This window comes from Episyrphus balteatus, chromosome 2, assembly GCF_945859705.1.
Source record: "Episyrphus balteatus chromosome 2, idEpiBalt1.1, whole genome shotgun sequence".
Lineage (NCBI taxonomy): Eukaryota > Metazoa > Arthropoda > Insecta > Diptera > Syrphidae > Episyrphus > Episyrphus balteatus.
The window spans coordinates 47,372,510-47,387,219 of record NC_079135.1 but is presented as its reverse complement, the minus strand read 5'-3'; the positions used below and the strand labels follow the sequence as shown (position 1 = coordinate 47,387,219).

Genomic DNA, 14,710 nt, shown 5'->3' with positions numbered 1-14,710 from the left:
ATTTCATCAGTGTTTTTACATGGATTTTGATTATATTTTACCTGTAGAAGTAAAAAAACAAGCATTCTTGTTTTTAATTGGCAATAACTTTTCTAAAAGCAATCTTATTGCTTTTGTTTTTATGTCATAAGATTCAGCATCAAAAAATACCTTAAAAACAGGTATCATAAGATGATATTCCTCCCTCTTGTTGGCGAAAAAAAACAATTAATGTAGCAAATTTTATTGATATATTTAGAAATTTTCATGTCAACAAAATCTGAAAAATATACAACCTTTAGTTCCTTTTGAAAATTTAAGATACATATCAAAAAGTTATGTATTTAACTCAAAATTTACCGCAAGTTTTTCATACTTTTTACCGTATCTCAAAAACTAAAAAAGTGGTACAAAATTCAATATCAGGGCTAAACATTTGATTCCAGTACGCATTAAGGTAATTAAACGAAAAACTTAAACTGTTTGTTATAAAATTGCATTTAAGGCAAAATTAAAATATAAGACAAGGTCGCACGAACTTACTATTTTGGAAAAAAATCCCTAGAATATTAAATCTTTTTATGTTAAAAATTAATAGAGAATGAAAAAATAATAAAAATTGGTAATTAAAATTGCAAAAAAAATATTTTTTGAAAGGATTTAAACTCCAAACCAAGGATGAAATTTAATTTTTTAAACGACAAAGATTTCTTAGAAAAAAAATTTAAAATTGTTGGAGCAGTTATTTTCATAAAAATCTTTTATCCATAAAAAAATTCAAAAAATGAAAAAAATAAATAGATTAATTTATTAAGTTTTTCTAAGACCCTGTTGGTTGTTTTTATTTAGAAAAGCTTGAATTGTTAGATATTATAAAGAAAAGAGTTTTTGTTTCAATCGCAGTTGTGATGATTCTTATCTTATTTAAAGTAATTCACCAATTAAAAAAAAGTAAACACGCAAGAAAAAAACAAAATTGCGTTTTAAAATTATCATCTTGTTTAGATTGAAAATTATCATAAATTAATAAATTAAATTATTAAAAATACTTTAGCCAAAAACCCAATATTTCTCGTAAATTAATATATAAAGAACTTGTTTTTTGGGGATCAATGATATCATAACTTCTTAATATAATAATATTTAGTCAATATGTAAAAATAAAAATAAACAAATCAAAAATTAAATTATTTTATTTTTAAACAATAAACAATAAACATACATAAATCTTAAGATTACTAAAGAAAATAAAACCAAACAAAGCAAAATTATTTTAAACAATACAAATTTTTATAAATAAATAAATTGACGTTGATATTCAAATGCAATTATGCAAATTACAAAATCGTAATTACTGCGCTGCAAACCAAATACAAGAAACAAAAATAAAGAATTGTTTCATTAAGTTTAAGTGAAGTAAGCTCTTAATCTCAACACAAAATCAGTCACGCAAAAGAATATAAACATAAAACAAAACACCAGAGAAAGGATTATAATATACAAAAACAACCTTTCAGCAAGACTTCGATTTGTAGTCCAATGTCTTATCTTTTTTAAACAATCGGCCAAAATGCAAAAAAAGTAATATACTCATGATCAAATTTTTTACGAGCAAAAACAAATCCACAAAGTGACAAGATTAGAATCTAGCTTGTACTTTTTTACTATACTACTCTGGTGGTACCCACATTTCAGCAGCAGCAGCAGACTTGAGTTGTTATATAGTTCTTTTGAAACTTACCAAGTAGGTCAGCAGGTTGTTTTTATTCACTTTTTTTTTGGTGAAGTGATTTAATTTAAATAATTTAATTTAAACAAATAAAAGTAATGGGAAGTTTTTTTTTTTGTGTAAAGGTGTAATTTGAATTTAATTTGATAAACATTGCAGGAAGTTTTTTAAAGGATTCCATTTGTGGGACTGACATTGTGGTTCAATCCACCTCTGTTACAACCGTGTATGAGATTTAAATGATAAAACAAAACTTTTAATTAAATTAATTTGTTCCCTCTTAACAATGCATCAAAGGATAACACTCCTAGAAGTTATTTATGAATTAAATAACACAACATGTATTCATGAACTTTCAGACAATTTTTTTTTATTTTTATAAAAATGTTTAAGAAGTAAGAAATGTCAACACAAAGAATTAAATTATATTTTCTATAAATACAAGCATCATACTCGCCTTTTACCTTTTTTTTCTGATATTTTTGTATTCCGCAATGAAATACCAAAGGATCAAACGTTTGAAAGGAAAATATTTATTTTTGTTTATTTTTAGATTTTTCCCTGTATATGACATTTTTTTTTTGTAATATCTTGTCAAAGTATGCTCTTAACAAAATCAAATTTGTATTATAAAAAAAGTAATATTTTCAATGTTACCTACTTTGGATATAAAAATGAATTCTGATGGATGGAAGTTAGATTGCTTTGCATTTTTAATAATATTCTTATACTCGTGTTTATTTTTATTGGTTTTCCATTGAACTACCTTTGAACATTTCCGCAAATATTTATATAGGTATTAATAGATTAAAGGTATTTTTATACCTAATATCTTTTGTTAGAAGGCTTTCTTATTGTTATGGGTTTTTAAAGCCTGTTGATATTTTTTTTTATGATTGATGGATTTTAAAATTAGAAAATTTTTATTGAAAAGGAAAAAAAAAATACCAAATTTTAAAGTTATAAATTTATAAAATACATAACTAGGAAGCAGCCTAAAGCCACTGAAAGGAATTACTTCAAACTTCGTACATGCTTTCCATGGAAACATTTTTAATTTTTTCCTCGAAAACGACACGACCGATTTCAATGAAGATCTTTTTACAAAATGTGATTCAATAGTTGTTGTTGATATTTCAAAAAAATCGTGTTTGGATTTTTCAAAAATAAGGTTTCAGTTTTTTTTAATAATCTTTTTTTTAACTTTATTATTATCTGTCGATTAGTATTTCCTTTTTAATTAAATATAATTTTTTTTATTAATTTTTTTGTCTAAAAAACTAATTTTGAAGAAAACGGTTTATTATACAAAAAGTTTAATGGAATAATAGTCGATACTATTAATGAGATATTTTTGTAACTTTAAACCAAATTTGATTAAATTATTTACTTCGATATGTTTTGATTTTCAAAGCAACTTTTAAATTAAAAGACCAGTGCCGAAGCCTTCAAAAACAATAAAAAGTAAAAAAAAATCATAGTCCTATGGAAAAAAGTTGTAGGGTAGGATGGTATAAGAGTGCGCGGTTGATAAGAGTGCGCAAAGCGATTTTCTACGGTTTGAAAGGGAATATAAGACTGAATGCACAGAGGTGCTAGTTAAGTTTAAGTTTTTTAGCACTTTTTTTTTACAATTTTTACACATAATCTCAAAATTTAGGTGCATAAATGCAACATGAAATCTTACGGTTTTTCAGTAATTAAAGTGTAAATTTTAATAAGTAGGCCAAAATTTTAAATAATGATAAACAAAATTTTCGAATTCAAGCTTTTTTCATTTTTTGCATTTTTCGAGAACATGTACTATAGTTACGGTGACCATCCGTCCCGGTTTACCCGGGACTGTCCCGTATTTCAAAAGCTTGTCCCGGGTTTTTATTTAAGAAACCCGGGACGTATAATTGTCCCGTATTTAGGAATTTGTCCCGTGATTGTCCCGTATTTGCACATTTTCTGATTTTTTTTACCGACTTCCAAAAAGGAGGAGGTATTCAATTCGTCTGTATTTTTTTTATTTATTTTTTTATGTTTGTTAAGCCTGGTATGCTGCTCGCGCTAAATTTTAGCTGAGAAAAAATTCCCATACAAGTTATCGATAATTTGTATGGGATCCATTTTAGCTCAGATAAAATTTTTCGATAAATTTGTATGGGAGCTAAAATTTAGCGCGAGCAGAGTACCAGGCTTTAACTTATAACTTTGGACGGAGTGAACCAATTTTGATAATTCTTTTGTATTGGAAAGCTGGTGCTCAGTTCTGGCCATAGAATCTATGAGATAACCATAAAACCTAGTTTCGATCCATGGAAGTCGGTTTTGTTTTTTTTTTTTTTTGATAAAAATAATTATTTATTCAAAATTTTAAAACTTTGTACGGAAAACAAGAAAAAACAGTCTTTGGTTGATTTAAATTAAAAGTTTTTCTAATAAGTCTCCAAAGTAAAAAAAAACTCTTTAAGAGTAAGAAAAATTACTTGGACAGTTAAATGTCAGTGAAAAACGATTGAAAAATCTCCAAATATTCTAGCACAGTAAAGAATTTCGGTGGTTAAGCTGCGTGAATGTGCATCGAAAAACTAAATTTTCGTATTTTGTCGTGCTGGTTTTATATGAAAATTTTCGTTTCACTAGGCTTTAGTTTTAAAATTTTTTTGTCATTTTTTTAGCTCCAGCTTGTATTCGTCGAGTTGAAAAGCTATACAAGGAACATTTTTTTTTTATTGACAAAATATTCTTTTAGAAGTTATTAACAGTAGGTACCTATTATAAATCCGCTTTCTTGATTTCGTAAACGGCTTAAATGATTTCAATGAAAATGCTCCCATCAAATCGTTTAAGAAATCATTATATCAAAATAAGGAAATTATGAAAGCTAGTTTTAAAAAAATAAAATTTTTATTTTTTTTTGTTGTGAAAAATCAATATTTTCAAAACGAATTTTTTATCTGTCCCGGGTTTCGCTTCTAGAAATATGGTCACCGTAACTATAGTGTACTAATGTAATATTTTACTTTTACGGTCTGAAAGAAGATATTTCAACGAACAAAATGTCTACCGACTTTTTGAAAAAAGGTGATATTTTGACACGTGAATTTTCGTTTGAAAATTAGGGTGTTTTTTTTTTTTTTGAATAAGTTAAAATAAGGTGAAAAAATAAATATTTTAAATCAAATAAATAACAGTGTGTTTGGGACTAAATATGCTTAGTTGGCACCAAATTTCGTAGAGAAAAACTTTTTTTTTTTGAAAAAGATAAAGTTTAAAACCAAAAACTCGTTTTCTTTTAATTTTTCACCTAAATTTTGAGGTTATGTGAAAAAATTGTAGATCTTATTATTACCTACAACTTTGCCATACAACTTTGTTCCATAGGACTTGTAGTTTTGCCGGAAATCGAGATATACTATTTTTTACCATTACAAACTCAACCCACCCACTTCCCGAACTCGGCTCGCCCGTAATTTATTTTTCCTTTCATTTTTATCATATTATTCACCTCCTTTTCAAATGGGTTTCATTCTACTATGATTTTTTTTTTTTTTGGTTTCAAAAATTATCGACCCTGGGCTATAAGAGGAAATACGAAAAACCCTGTCGTGCGTTTTATTTAATTTCTGACTATAGCAAAAAATGACTTTGAATTGAATTGATAACTATGTAGGTACCTACTTTTTTTTCAAAACAGACATTTTTTTGAAATTTGATTTGAATTTTTTTTTTTATTGAACTATAAAAAATAATAAAAAAGGCTGCAACGATTTTAAAATGTTGTTTTCTAAAATTAATCAAGTTGCGTACCTACTTTTTTCGGATTTAAAATCCGTTGATAAGAAAATAACAAAAGACGGTTCTACTTTTCAAGCTAAGTTTTTCTATTTCATTCTAATTCCCCAAAATAATATTAAAAAAAAAACCAACAAAGAAAATATATATATTTAGGGCCAATTTTTCAATAGTCAGATAAACCTCAGATAGAGCTTATTCCTAGGAATAAAAGTTTTTTTTATATTGACATTTATTCTTCTGATAGTCTAACTGACGATTGAAAAATCAGGGCTTAATAAACAAAATTTATTTTGATTGACAAACAAAAAAATCCCATGTCAAAAAAGCCACACCTGTAAGCAAACAAGAACAAAAGCCGTGACTAACTCACTAAATCACGTTCCGGTTTCTAAAATCTAAGTTCACACGACGACGTAAGCTAGCTCGCTATAGCTTTGGCATAATTAATTAAGTGTATGTATTTCATTCAAAATGTATTTATTTTTTTTTTTTTTTCTTAGCAATCTCCTTAACCTCGTTTGTTCAGAGAAGAAATTTAAAAGTAAAATAATTTCTACAACAAAAATAATCATACGAAAGAATACCCTCAGGGTCTAACGGCAAAAAAAACTATATACTTGGTAATTGATTAGCTTGATAAGAGTAAATAAATATGATTTTTCAAGCACTTCATTTATCAAAATTTTTGGGTATTGTTTGTTGGAGAATTTAATTGGCGATGAAATTTTCTAAAATACTTCCACCTACGGGCATTATAATTCTATAATGTGAAATCATAATATAGTAGACTTTTTTCTAATTTCTTGTCTTGTTTACGAGCATAAGTAAAAGTAAATGGAGAAGTTCAAACAAAATAATCAGTAGACATTAGACGCCCGCAGAATTTCATCAATGCGAATGCTTTAATCTAAGATTTAATTTTTCAGCAAAATAGTTACAAAAATCTTTGAAGTGTATAATACCTTTGCATTTGTGACAGTGAAAAATTATGTCGTAGAAGGTGTGACTACTGAATTATTAGTCATTAAGTGCCATTGTTTTGCAAATAGAAATTAAGTTGTGCCAGTCTTGTTTATAATGTTAGATAAACAATATATTTTTTGTACTTATATTTATTAAAAATCACAAACTGTGAAGTTTTAAACTTTTTTATGGTTCATAATTTGTAGACAAGTGGTTTCTTTGTTAAAGCAATTTTAATACCTAGGTAATGTTCAACGCACTTTTGCTGTATTAAAAAGATACTAAGGAAACAATGCAAATCTTTTTTATTTATAATTCAATGAACATCTAAAAGGTTATTATATTATTTTTGTTGTCAAAAGTAAAAAAAAAAATATTTTTTTTTTCAGAAATAATAAAAAGCAAACGAAGTAAAAAAGATGAGCAACAAATTATTTCACAAAAATAAAAACGCAAATTATTCTTTTGTGTTTGATGAATCGATGGTTGACGAATTTTTGTTGTTTTGCATATGCTTGGGAAATTTTAATTTATTTATTTATGTATGTATTTGCTCGTAAAAATGAGATAACGTTTCATAGGAATTAAAGCTTGAAAACATAGCATTTCCAAGATTTAATAATAAAAATTAAAATTGTATGTCTGTCTATTTAATTTTGTTTAAACATTTCTATGAATACCGTTTCAAAAAATTATGAACTCTAAATTTATGCACATTCGATTTTGTAGGGCCATAAAATACTGTCATTATATTATTAGTATAAGTTCAATGACTTACAACAATATTGTTTTAACTTTATTTGTATTTTTATTACAAAATTTAATTTTTTGACTAAACAGAACATGAACAGTCAAAAAGCAATAAAAATTATGTACCTAACTGGCTTTTTTTCAATAAATTTGAAGAATATAGACTTTTATAATATCTTACCAATGTAAGCATTTAGCCATTTCAGTCTGATTTTTCATGGAACTGTACTACCATTATTACACAATGGAGTAGCAAATTTATGTAAAAAATAAAAATCATTATAAAAAAATATCTTAAAATAAAATGGTTGTCTGAAAAGTCGGTTTAAGGACGATAACTTTAAGTGAGTCACTGAGGGAAAAAACAAATTAAAATAAACAAAACCACATGGATTCAACTATTTTTCGGATTGATTTTGCGAAAAGAAAAAATTGGCAGATTGATGATTACAAACTTTTATGAATTAAATTGAATTATTATCACTGAATTATTATCATCATTTTGTATAATACATAAGAGTTATTGGAAAATTACAATTTACTGTCAACTTTTTTACCAAAAAATATTCATAGGATAGTAATATTTTCTCATAATAATTTGCTTTTTAAGCTTAAGATTAAAACATTTTTATTAGGGTGCTTCTTAAAAATCAATTTTCGAAATTTTAATGGGACACCCTTTCATTTTGTTCTTCCTGCCTTAAATATAAACTGGGTAAAATTTGGTCCAGTTTAAACACGTTCTAGGGGTCGCTACCACAATTCAAAGTTTTGAAAAATACACCAAATTTTGTTTTTTTTATCAGAAAATTTTAAAATTTTTAATCAGAATTAAGTACCTTACATTAAATCTCTAACTGTTTTGAAAGAAATTTTGATAAAAATACAGCGGAATAAAAATGAAGTTTAATTTTGAATATTTTTGAATTTGAAATTTTTTTTGTGTTATTCTGTAGAATAGCTAACTGAGTGATCTTTCTTAATTGAAAAATTCAATGATTTTATCTTTGTTTATGAGCCTAATATCTTTATTCGAAAGACAGTTAACTGACTGTTTATTAGAAAATTGAAAAATCGGGTCTTAAGCGTAGTTTGTATTGTAACAAAAAAAAATTTGTTGAAATTGATCTTTTTTTTTACTTAAATCTTTATCTAATGGTAGCGACCCCTAAATTTTAATATTAAAATCGGAAAAAAATACCATATACTATGCTTATATGGTAGAACATAATTCAGGGGTGTCCCATTAAAAAATCGAAAAAAAGATTTTTTCGATCATATAAGAAGCACCCTAATTTTTATATATTAGAAAGTTTTGTAGAAAAAAAGAATCATTTTTAGCTTATTCTTTCAATTAAACATATTCATCACAATAATGTCTAAGCAAAGGCCTGGAATTTTTCAAATGCAATCAGTTTTCATAAAACAAAAAAAAAAAAAAATTGTTTGCCTTCAATTAACTTTTAGTCCATTATTTTTATACCATTAACCCTCTGTCGGCACACGGGTGTGAATTCGGCTGGACAAAATATTAAAATTATTATCATTTTAATGGTGACAATATGTATGTTTTTTTTAGAATTGCGAATCATACAATATTCGAATTCTTTGAAAAATTCTACGTCAATTTCATACACACATTCCTTATAAAATATTGAAACCGAAAAAAGTTATAGCGACATGAAAAAGTAAAAACCAAATTTGCACCCGTGTGCTTTTAACTCAGGGTGTGCTTACAGAGGGTCAATTCATACCACCGGAATGCTTATTATTACATATACAATGACTTCAACGAAGGATACAATTTTTTAATAACCAAAAATTTGGGGCAGCAAAATTAATTTTTCCCCGTTTTCGGTGGAAAATCATTTTGGAAAGCCAATTTTTTACAAGCGTACGTAAATGGATTTCTCCTATAAGTTTAAGATTTCTTACAATCTTTCAAAAATTTCTAAAAACACAAAAATAAAATCAATTATACCTCTGAAATAAAAGTTGTTTATCAAAAATTCATACTTCGAAAATCAGGGCCTTAGAAAAAACTCCATATGAAACCCCTATTTTTTCTTAATACATTTATATCTTACTGTTTATATGCCTGTAACAAATTCGGCTATCAAAAATAAATACTCCTTGTAAAATACTAATCCAACTGAAAAAAATAATTCAACTTCAAAATTTAACTTCAAATGCTTCAAGAAGTAGTTTTTTCTAAAAAAATAAATTTTATCTAAAAAAAAAGTTCGGAAAGTAAAACATCAAAAGAATCATTCCATTTTTAGAGTTTATCTACTAAGTTTGGTGTTATAACTGTGTCCAATCAATAGTCAATAATATTTGGACTCCAGTATTAGGAAAATTCAATTCATAAATATTCATAAATAGAATTTTCATAAATATTAAAAATTCCACTTTACCCAAACAAAAAATCAAAGAATTTTGTTTCCCTCTGAGAAAATTCTTCTTTTGGAAATAAAAACATATGAATCATTACGAAATAACATGATTTCCATTATGTTGGAATTCCATAACTAAACCCAATTTGAACTCCAATTAATGCCTAATTTGGAAGGAACCACTCTCGTTTGCAACCAACAACAACAACAATAAACGAACCCAAATCCAACACACATACCATTCTCCAAATTTGGTTAGATCGACATCACGTCACGATATAAAAGTCGTCTCGAAGCTTTAATCCAGTTTCAAGTCATCCACAATAAATGAGATGGTCTACATATATAAGATCTCATAGTACAACAGCATCTCATCAGTATGATTTCACTTTCACTGCGATCTTGCCTGATGCTGCGTGACGTGAGTTTGAATCTTTGCGATATAAAATCTTCGGTCCCATATCAGCTATACCATCACACATTGGCTTAAAGTCTGTTTTGTTTCGTAAGAGACTTGAATCTGAATCTTTAAAACATCTCCCGATTTGGAAGCTTGGCTTTTCCATATTTTCCATGATGTCAACTTTTCTTTCTTCCGTTGATTTTGGTGGAGACCATTTAGTGCAAACCAAAGACAACCAAGCCAATCAACAGCGGAAACTACTCGCGACACAGTTTTGGTATAGTATTTTTATGACCAAATCGTGACATTAGCATTAATTTGGTGGAAACCTAAGTTGGAGGAAATTTATGCGAGGAATAATTTTTTGTTGTGCTTGCGCAGCAGCACAGAGTTTATAAACAAAACTGAAATAAATTTTGAGAATTTCGCACAAACACGACTTTGATGATGATGATGATGATGACGACGATGACATCATCGTTTGGGCTTTAATTTTGGAGTTTCTTTTTGGAACAAGTCTGCGTCTTCACTGGTTAGGTCGGTTTTATTTTTGGATGACTTTTTGTTTTATTTTTGAGCTGGGCCGAAATTATGGTTGCCACTTGGGCAGTTTCTTTTTTTTTTTTGAAAAGTCGTTAGAGAATTAAATTTTTTAGATATTTGAATTTTTTTAGAGAAAAACAGGTTGAAGAACGAGGAATTTCAGAAAAAATACATGTCTTTGAGTTTAAGATGCCCTTGTCATACCTACAGAGTTAAGAGGGCTACTTTTTGTATTTATTATCGGCATTATGCCAAAATTTATCCAGTACCTCGAGTTCAAGTCTTTTCTTAAATTCCATATAAAAATAATGATAAATCGCAAAACCTTTTTTAGAATTTAAATTGATACTTTTGTTTTTCAAAGTGGTAACCATAAATCAAATGCACTAACTCTTTTTTGGTTTCTCATGTGTTTTTTTTTTTTTGTATACCAGTTTTTTGTTTTCTTATTTAAAACCACAATGTATTTTGGAGAAATCCCTAAATAAATCAGTCCAGAATCAAACGAAAAAAGAATTTCGAATTAAAGGGACACTTTTATTTTATTTATTTCTTTTATGTTTTTTTTTTTTGTTTTTTGTAATCTTGTGGTTCAAGGTTTTCAGTTCATGGTCATCACTTGTATGGCTGCTCTCAGACAAACTATTTAACATATGTGAAGGTATTTGGTTCCAGTTAAAAAGTGTAATTTTTTTGTTTAAGTTTTAATTATATACTGGCTAAAGTCCGTTTAATTAATTAAAACAGTGACATGCAATATGTATAAAATAGCGTGATGTTGTTTTTCATACACAGATTACTAACAGAGCAGTACTAAATTTTTATATCTTTTTATTACTTTTTTTTTTGTTTTAGTAGCTTGATTAAAATACGAGTTACTGTAAGTCCCAAAGAACAAAAAAAAAATCGGAAGTGTGAGAACAATAATTTTTGTTCACATGTTCTAAATTTGAAGGTAGTTAAACATTTTCCAGTTATAGCAGAAGATAATAATTTACCTTGGGGAACAATTAAAATTTAGATTTATGACTTGAGTCATAGAAAGATTTTTGGAATAAGATTAATTGAGAAACGTGTTGACGATGCAGCATGACCCTATTATATTGTGTTGTTGATACTTTCAAGATAAGGTAGCAATAGACACTTTGAAGAAAGAGAAAGAGTTTGAATTAATTTGGTTGTGAGTTACAATTTAGGTACCTACTTAAATTTAAATTTATTTATTATTATAAAGCAAAATATCCAGTGGATTAGTATAGATTTGAACGTTACCTTTAAATTAAATCCACAAGAAAATTGTTTTTGCTCATGTTGCAGCGATTTTTTTTAAATGCGTGTGTTATCCTTTTTATTCTTATTGCCTTATAAGAAAACTCCAATTTACGAAGTTCAAGGGAGCAATTTTCAGTTTGCCATTTTGTATTATAGATAAAAAAGATCTAATAAATTTTATACCAAAAATCGACTCTGAAACCAGTCAAAAATTAAAAATCGTATGAAAAAGCACAGTTTTATCGATTTCCTGAGAAATGGTTAAGTTTAACAATGAATTTTCGTTCATAATTTCAATTTCCTAAAAATCTAATTAAATCAAGTTCGAACCTCAACTCTTTCGTTTGCTTGCAGATATCTCATCAAACCGATTTTCTAGGAATGACAAAATTTGTTTAAACCATTTTGAAATATCACATCGCGAGCTCATATAATGTAATATTGTTACAGCCACTTTTTTCAATACTTCTTTGTCCCACAAAAAAAAAGGTCAATGTGAAGTATTAGTTTATTCATTTTAAACTATTTAAAAACTTGAATAAATTTAAACGACTCAGATTGGTTTTATTATTTTCTCACAAAAATGTTCTTTATTATGAAAAATCAGCCAGCATAATTTGATCATAGTAAAAAACTCATTCAAATTTAAGGAATGTACTTTTTCAGAATACATTCACCGCAAATTACTGTCCTAATATTTCCGATTGCATTCTTGATATCATTTTACTTTTTTTTTTTGATCATGTATCTTCCACTTTCCATGACGAATCAATCGTACAATGAAGAACTGCTTCAACTTAAAATTTTTTTCTCAGTGCAAAGAATTAATACGATTCATTTTTGTTTTATTTTTACTTAATTGCATTACAAAAGTATTTTGTTCACAAATTGTTTTTCAAATTCATTTTTATCTTGTAATCATAATTTTCTTCTTCTTCTTTCTTTACACAAAAGCACAAAAAAAAACCAAAAGCAAAACCTCAATTATAAAATACAACTCCCTAGCAACACGTGAAGCAATTAAAAACTCTCTCAACTACAAAACGCCTAGTTGTAATAATTTGATTACCTCCCCATCAATTATTTTATTCTTAGTGCACAAGTTTTTCCTCTTTTACTTATATTGCTTACCAACAAAACAAAAACAAAATACCAGAAAAAAAGCACAAACATCTATAAGAAACCCAATTACAATTGTGTAATGATAACAATATAGCGCCCTCTATAACAATAACCACACATAGAAAAACAAAACAAAAAAATAAAAGTTAAAAAAAAGAAAATAAATAATAAATTTGTTTAGAAATCTCTTGCAAAAAAAAACAACATAAAAATACAATAAAAAATGTTTAAAGAAAACAAAAAAAAAAAAAAAATTGCAAATCAAACTAGGAACAGAAAAGCAAAAAAAAAACAATAAAGTTGTTCACCTTCTGCGGTCGTTCGATTGTATACCTATACCCATTGTTGTTGTTAATTCTTCGTTTATAGCCGTGTAGGGTGCTTCTACTTCTATTTTTGAAGTTTCGCTTATTGTTATCCACACTCTTTCAAACTCTACACTTACACACAATAACAACAACAAAAAAAGTAGTAATAATAACATTACTACTTCATAAGTTAAAAATGTATCTCCGACCCGACAAAAAACCTACCAACTTGTCCGGCTTTAAACGGCCTCTGCAACTTCGTCGTCGTGTGTTATAATAAAAAAAAAAAAATGAAAAAACAAAAATAAAAAAAATAACACCCCTCACCTTGCAACACCGCCCACCGTCATAAGAGAAGCTGCCTATTGTAATCGAATAAGTACGGCTTACTCCATCCAATCCACCATATACAGCAACAGAGGGCGCGCAATCCGCTCCACACACACACTTCTCAGCAAAAGATTGCAATCTTTTTTTTTTTATTTTTTATTATGAATTGATACAAGATGATATAATAGCACAGATACAGATACTTTTCTCAATAACTCTTTTTTTTTCGAGATGAATTTTATTTTTTTAATTTTTTTTTCATCCACTTTTCTTCATAAGACAGCGGCGATTTTCTCAGCTTTGTTAAGCGATATAACTTTTCATTTCACTTTGTGTATTTTTATTTTTGAGGAAGTATAAAACTGTATACATAAGATACTTTTCACGAAGTATCTTTCGTCAGATGGAATTATACCTACTTGTGTACAGGAAATGATTAACAACAATTTTTTTGTAAACACAAGAATGCATTTTTTTTCGGATTTTTATTAAACTTTTGAGAACAAATATTTATCTAAGAAATTAGTATTTTCGTTTCGAAACAGGTTTACGTCAACCAACGAACGTCGTCAACGATGAATGGAATTTACAGATAGATCCGTGTGTGAGACACAACTAAGCACACCGCACCTAAAGTAACTTGATAGACGTGAGTTGTTATATTTTTTTACCGCGTGATGCGCGTCTTTACTCGTTCGTCGCGAGTTTAAAACTAAGACTAAACTAAGGTAAAAAATCAACGTTGGCTAAGACCGGGATAATTGCGGTATTGCTACGACCGACGACGGCGGCTTGTTTGGTTAACGTGATTTTTATTTTTTGCTTCGCTAGGTAGACAAAAAAAGAGAGCCTATATCTGCAGTATTTTCTGCCTGTTGGGGGGCTAAATCTATCTGACAGGTTGCGATCGGTTGGGAGGTCGGTGTGTCGAAATTGACCGGTCTGGTCTTACAATAGAGTTGTACCAGAAGAAATATTTGATGAAGCTTTTGAGAAGAGAGAATTTAGCAGAGAGAGAGCAAGAGAGAGAATCTCAAAACGTGATTAATGGCTTAACCGGTGAATGTGATTTGATCAGGGTGTTATGGTATGGATGGGTAATTTGTGGTTATACACCAAAAGTGGTTAT

General features: G+C 27.9%; 1 protein-coding gene across 2 annotated transcripts in view; it reads right to left on the bottom strand.

The window, feature by feature from the left end:
- The window catches only part of LOC129912613 (uncharacterized), a 146,058-nt gene extending 131,702 nt beyond the window's left edge, over positions 1–14,356 (bottom strand). For both annotated transcript variants that reach the window (XM_055990920.1, XM_055990918.1), the window contains exon 1: positions 13,579–14,356. The gene's annotated coding sequence lies outside the window, so the exon portion shown is untranslated. The remainder of the gene's footprint in view (positions 1–13,578) is intronic.
- Between the last annotated feature and the right edge of the window lie 354 nt (positions 14,357–14,710).